Genomic DNA, 7,263 nt, shown 5'->3' with positions numbered 1-7,263 from the left:
CCCTAATGTACAATGACTAGAGATAGAAGCGCGCAAGCTATAGCGGCACTATGATAAGGTCAAGGGCATAGTGTGAACCGTCACGTTGACACAAAGACTAGCAAAGCTGCAGGAGGCGAAGCAGCTGAAAGAATAGGTGGATGCAACACTGCACAAGGAAGTAGTGTTGAAGGCACGACTGAAGCCCTGACTGGATGAGGCTTATGTAGTGACATAATCTATTGAAGGAAAGCTTGTGACTCTGCAAGAAACTCAACAAAAGCTTCAGGCCAACAGTTCAGGAGTAGTGACTGAGCGGATGATTGAAGAAAGCGGCCTCACAATGCATTGCTGAGGTTGTGGTCATACGAGTCGAACTGGAAGGTCTTCACGCTAAGATCTTCATGCTTGTAGAGTGAATTGAGGTGAGTCACGATGTTTGTGTTGGGGGCCTGTTGGGAATGATATCCCCCAAGGACAATTTTTGGGCTAAAAGCCCATGTTTTGGGTCAAATTTTGTAGTGAAGTTGTAGAGTCTCTGCATTTTGTGGTCACTGAGTGCGAAGGCATCATGAGTCATAAAGGGTTGTACATGCTTATTTTTGTAAAGTAAAGTCGGCTGTAAAAGATCTACCCATGGTGCACGAACCATGGGATTGTATAAAAAGAGCTAAGTAAGCTCTAAGTACTGTTTCGGAGTTAGATAGTCATAACTTTGAAGTAAGAACTCTATGTTTTGGGTTGTAGCGTAGGTAGAGGCTCTATAGATGAGTGTGCAGAGGCCTAGGGTGGAAGTTTGCAGTTGAGTGCGCGGACCCTTGCAACTGTGTGCGTAGGGCAAATAGAGTCTATAATCATATGAAGATATCAATAAAGAGAAGCATTCTACGAATTCTCTGTCTTTGTTTCTTGTTGATGCATCTTGACATGTTATGTATGAATCTCATTTATAATGCTTATATTATTCGCGAATGTATGTAATTATGTTGGTTAAGTGAACACAAGTAAGAACATTTGTTTATGTGGTGTTAACTATTATTGTTTAATAATATAAGTAAGACACTTAAAGTAGTTTGGAAATTTGCATGGTACACTGCCCTAGCAGCGCGAAAGTACCTGAGTCGCAGGTTAGGCCTGGGTGGAGGTCAATAGCACCTTTTCATGGAGGTACTAAAGGGCGGATTAAAGGGCTAGTATGGCAAGCCCTATAACTAAGTGACTTGCACAAAAGCAGGAATCTAAGGAATAAACTGGTATCATGACCATCTCAGGGTGTGGAAACTTGGTTCCAGCATCCCCCCATACTACTTTGGGTGAGACATCGGTCCGTGCTCAGCGGGCTGATGCTGAAAGGGCCAGTAGTGTAGGGATTTGTTTGGCTAACTAACGCTCAACCTGGGTCAGGTCCCACCAAGCCAACAATAGTAACATTGTTTCACATAAATCAATCAATCGATCACTAATTAACTAGACAGACATCACTGAAACAATGTGCAGTCATTAGAAACCCTTAAAAAATGAACTTCAGAATATATACATGAATGTTATGAAGAAAACATGTGTATTTACACACCTCCTGCACATAACATCCGTGTACTGATCTCAAATCACTGAATACTGAAATATTGTCAATACGAATCATTATATTGAATCATAACAATAACTAATCACAAATATATCTATACGAACTCACTGAATACCCAATCATAATGGAACATCATCACTAATCAATATACCAAGCCACAACATAATCAACTCAATCAACACTGCCAGATATATGCCATACTTATCAAGATATCATTGAAAGACACCAATAATTAAACATCATCAACTGTCATCATCATCAAGAAGAAATTCATACCCTAATACATATATGCAACCTCAATAAAACAAATATGTGTGTGTATGTCATTACCATGCATAACATGTGCATATATATATATATATATATATATATATATATATATATATATATATATATATATATATATATATATATATATATATATATATACTACATAAAATATTACATAATTTATACATGATAGTTCTAAACAAGATCCACATATGTACACAACCTCACTAAGGAAAATTAGCGTACAAATATTAAACTACCGAATCAAATATTCGTTGTAAATCACAACATACCTTCTGTGATTTTTATTGTGAAATAATAGGTCACTTCAAACACATTCAAACAGATTGTTCAAACATAAAAAAATCAGTCAAGTATAACAATTAGTACTCAATGCACTTTCACATATCTCATATCTCAGTCATCTCCTTGCTCTTTGGTGCACACTTGTTTCATATCAAATCACACATGAATAAACCATTTATTTTCACACATAACTCCTTGATATCCATATCCTTATATAGATTTTTCCTTTTTCAATACCTCATAAAAATCATGTGGTATTGTCATTAGTATTCGTTGATGGGATCAAATAGATGTTCTGCCACAATTACTATGGGAAATTACCATGGTAATGGACCTTGATATCAATTTTTCCATGGTTTGGATTATGTATGTGACTTTTGTTCACACAACCTATGTATATGCATGACTCACAGGAACTGTGTATACTTCTTAAACTTCACATTTTTTATGTACCCTGTGACTGAGTTTCCAATTCTCTTCCATATCCTCTGTAATATTTGTACCAGTATTAATGTTATTTGTATTAGTTTTATAACCATCATATTATAACCAAATTGATATCAGGTACATTTTTGTCAAATAGGTTTCCATCAAGGACAACACATTAGCCATAATGCCTATTACACAGTAATTTGTCACCGCCCCTGTTACCCCTTCTCCCGCACATTGGAGGACTTATTCCCAGACCTGTGAGAAGCGACATAACCTAAAAACACTTGCATTGTATCCCCTTGAGTGTGTACTTCATATGCCCTGAAGGCACCTTCTGCAAAATACCCATAAAAATAGCCCTTTTTCCATTGGTGCGGTTCCACTGTGTATCACTCGCGCCAATGAGGGAAATCCTCCAAAGAGGGCACGCCAGTTGGCGCTCTGTCTCAGAGTCGCACTCATGCCAGCCCAGTTCGGTAAAGTTTTTAACAAACAAACTTACGAAGGTTCTTCCTAACCTATTCATGAACTGATTCCATCTTGAGTTAGTTCAGTTGGGCTTCGAATCTCCATAGAAGGGAAGTAGTTCTCCACCTCTCATGGAAGCTTCTTAGTGATAAAGCCAATCCCATGAACCTTGTGGATGGCCCTAACTCCTTCTCCTCTATCTATAAAAGCTTGTTCTTTTGTCCTTGACAAGTTAGTCTCCAAGTTCCAAATTCTAAGTCTCAAAGTCTGAGAATTGCCAAGCTCATGCTACAAGAAGCCTTCTTCATTCCAATGAAGCTAAATCTAAAGTGAGGAGATTCTTGTCCAAGTAACCAACGAGAGAGAGGCTTGTTCCACATTCCCAACAAGCTTTGCAAGGCATGTGCTGCTGATCACCCAGCCAAAGGATGATTTGACGTCAGAACTATGGTTGTATTATTCTTTGTTTATCAATAATAGAAGACTATCATTATGGTTCCACTCTAGTTATTATTTGTGATGATGATGACTTATATCCTTTCTGACTGATATATAGTTGCATCTATTGGATTTTATGCTTGTGTTTGTATCGTTCTTTGCATGTGCAGGTGTCCATTCACGAGGATTGTGGGGATTGTGACCATCCGGAGCAAAGGAACGGGAGCGACGACTCTTCTACAAGTACTAGCGTTGGAATCCAGGTAGGCCTTCATAATCGGTCTTTGATTTGCAATTAGGAACCTGCGTATTAGCATTGTTTGATTGTTGCTAGACCCTATTTGGACTAGTAGGGATCGCCTCTGTCCACAGAGGGGATTTACCTCCACAACAATTTGGCGACTCCACTGGGGAGTTGACTTTTTGTCTTGTTCTTCGTTTTGTCTTGTTGTTTGATTTGTAAAATTTAGACGGAACCTGAAGTATGGCCAGATAGCCTTCGAAACGTTATTGCTCTGCATTAGAAAAGTAGATCAACGCCACTTCAGTCCATCTCCGGTTTGGTTTATGAGATGAACGGCTTGGAACTTGCCTTGTTTCTTGGTTTCTCCTGCTTGATTAGCTTTCTGGGTTGAGTCCCTGTGTTGCTTCTTGCTCCTTGGTGTACGTGGGTACTGTTGACTTAGCTTTGGCTCATTTGTTTTTTATTTTTTCCATAGAAAACTTGGCTGGTGCTATTTTATAGCATTACAGTCGCGCCAATTGGCGCCAGTTGTACATTGACAACCTGCGCCAATACTTGAAAGGCGCTAGTCTCAGCCTGAAATCGTGCCAGGCCTGGGAACTTTTGAAGTTTGCTTGTTTCTGAGCCTCTTGAGCTTGGTTTTTGTTCTGGGTACCTTTTTTCAACTACTTGAGTGTGTTGGAGTCTTGTTTGACTGGTTTTGAGTATCTTTTTGAGAAAGTCTTAATTTGATTTCCTTTGGTCATTACTTGGAGGTTTGTCCCAGTCTTTTCACAATTTTGCATCTTTTTGCTTTTGTTTTTGCTAAATTGTGTATGAGTGTTAATCGCCTTTGAGTGTTTTTATTTTTTGATCTTTGGAACTCTCACCCAATTTTCTTCATTTTCACTTGATTGGTTCTTGGATTACATTAGAATCATCTTGTGTTTGAGAATTCTCTTGCATAGATCGCACTTGCATAATTAGAATTCTCATTTTCAGAATGTGCATAGATTACATTTGCATACTTTTCAAGTGAATTGTGCATAGATTACCTTTACCCTTTGGATGTTTGCCATTTTCTATCGATTTCACATTTCTAGCCCTAAGGCATCTAGTGGCTTTGTGTGTCGAGCCTTCCTTGGGAGTTTTGGTCTTCTATTAGTCCAGTCAACTTTCTAATCACTCCCTTGCACTCGTTTAGTGGTTATTAATCGTTTTATTGCGTTATTTGGGTGACTTGCTTTGTTTTCATTTGAATTCCGCTTTGTTTCGCTTTGAGCCTAGATTACACGACTCATTGGTGTCTTTGGGACTTTTCTCTTTCTTTGGAGGTTTGCTTTGTGATTTAGGGAACTGAATGTGTTTGCATTGAGTGGAATTTGTGTTTTTACTCTTTTGTTATGATTTCTCAAAGTTGTTTAATGCACTTTGCCATCGACAAAGGAAAAATCTCTTTTGCTTTGTATTAGTTAATGAGAATTAGAACTTTTCATTTTGATTAGTGATTAGTGATATTAAAGAAAAGTTTGTTAATTTCCATTAGCTGCATTAGGGAAGTTCTTTGTTGTTTTGTGATCATTTCGTTTGTGTGAAAGCTCTCAAACCCTCTCGTAACTAGCATTCATCGAATGAAATGATATATTGTGGCATATAGATTGCATTTAGGGAATTTTGAGACATTACATACGGTAAGGCCTGAAAACTGAAACATAATCCAAGATCAACTTTAAAATGAACTGAATGAATCTAACAACGCATTGGAACATAACGCACACTGTTTAGAGGTCTAGGCTAGAGACGTGCTCTGGCATCGTTAAACCTAGTCACTTTTGTTCCACTCATGGTTGGGTGATTCCTCCTTCCGTGACTCAATAGTGGTCTAGTACAGATTTGAGCTCCCACGTATCGTCGAGTATATGGGGAGACCCCACTAGGTTATCATCCTTTATCCATAGGAAGCCGTGTCTGCCACCTTACAATCCGTAACGCACCGAACACAGCATTCGGGAAGATTGATTACCGTACAGAAAGTCCTTGGTTTTCATATGACTGCCAAGGTGTATATGCAGTTTTACGGATTTGTTTGGTAAACCCTTTTGCCTAGCTCTCCAGAGTAGTCACTTTCGTTCCTTTTCGGACTCCCTAAAAGAAAAGGTCCATCTGAGCACTTGTCACTTCAGGCTCATTAAACATTCGAAGGCGACTAGAGTCATCTTTTTGTCCTTTTCTTGACTCTTAAAAAATGAAAAGGTCAAGTTTTGTTCTTGTGTCTTAAAATCTATTCGACCAAGATTCACATTTACCCGGTTAGATCTATTTGCGTTAGTTTGAGTAGGGTTCTTTCCCATTTTTGATGGCAAATTTTCTGGATTTTACCAACCCAGGCATCCCCCCAGATGGAAACCCTAGTCCATTTCCTTCTTTTGGAAATGTCGGTGCTCTGTATATGGCAACTTTTTCTTTGCATGGGTTAACCATCGGTTTGGCCGTATGGTTGTTTTCAACCTTGGTGGTCCCGAGTATTGTGACTCCTATTCCACTGTCTCCTCCACCCGAACAACATCATGTTGATTCCAAGGTGGACCTCTCTCCGTCTTCGCCTGTTTCTACGTCCTCATATTCTACTTCGCCTGGTGAAAGTCTGGATTCAAGTAACCAGGTTGCTAAGAAGAAGAAGAAGAAGACAAAGAAGAAGAAGTCTCATAAGCGAGAGGCTAAAAGTGCAGCTACTGCTCCAAATCCATCCCAGGTTGAAACACCTCCCGCCCCCCCACAGAAGGTTAAGTTTCCTTGTAGGTTGTGCAAGGGTGACCATCTTCTTCGTGATTGTCCTGGTATTCCCAGGATCCTTGAAGTATGGTCTCGCAATCCGGCTCATCCCTCATCGTCCTTTAAAGCTCATGGTGATGCCACCCTATCAACTGACAACATTCAGAAGAAAGGGAAGATTCGAATCCCCTGTAGACTATGTGAAGGCAATCATCCCCTTCACCTTTGTCCGCTCATGGATAAAGCTTCCGTTGTTTTGGAAAGTGTTACATCTTCTTCACCCCAACTTCTTGTTGGTTATCAGAAGCTCTCTTCTAACCACCTTCCTATGGACAACGAGATTGACTTAGACTCTTCTCTTGTCTGTCCTCCTCCTTCTGAACCTGGCTGTGCCAAGCCTGCTCCAGACCAACTATTGGTCGAAGAGAGTGTTGACTTGGTTTCACCACATGTTGATTACTCTATTCCGGAGGAGCACCATGATCCTACTCCTCATGTTCTTCTCGTCTCATCAGATTCTCCCGAGTCTCAGAATGACCCTCCTATCCTCGCTAATCAAGAGGGTCCTTCTTCGTCTCTTGTAGTGCAGGGTGGCAATCATATGATTCCCCCACCAAGTAGTTCAGTCATTTCCTTCCACTGGAGTCATTTGACTACATTCCGCCTTCCACCCCATGTGCCTTTCCAGATTACAGTACATGCCTATGATAAGGCAGTACCTGGCACTGTCTTGGATGAGGGTGCGTTATTTAGTCTCATGCCTTTCACTACTTGGCAAGCTTTGGGCTCC

The sequence above is a fragment of the Pinus tabuliformis genome, chromosome 4_2, assembly GCF_031772625.1.
Source record: "Pinus tabuliformis cultivar Carrire ecotype Pingquan chromosome 4_2, CPIR1, whole genome shotgun sequence".
Lineage (NCBI taxonomy): Eukaryota > Viridiplantae > Streptophyta > Pinopsida > Pinales > Pinaceae > Pinus > Pinus tabuliformis.
Note: the sequence above shows the minus strand (reverse complement) of the source record.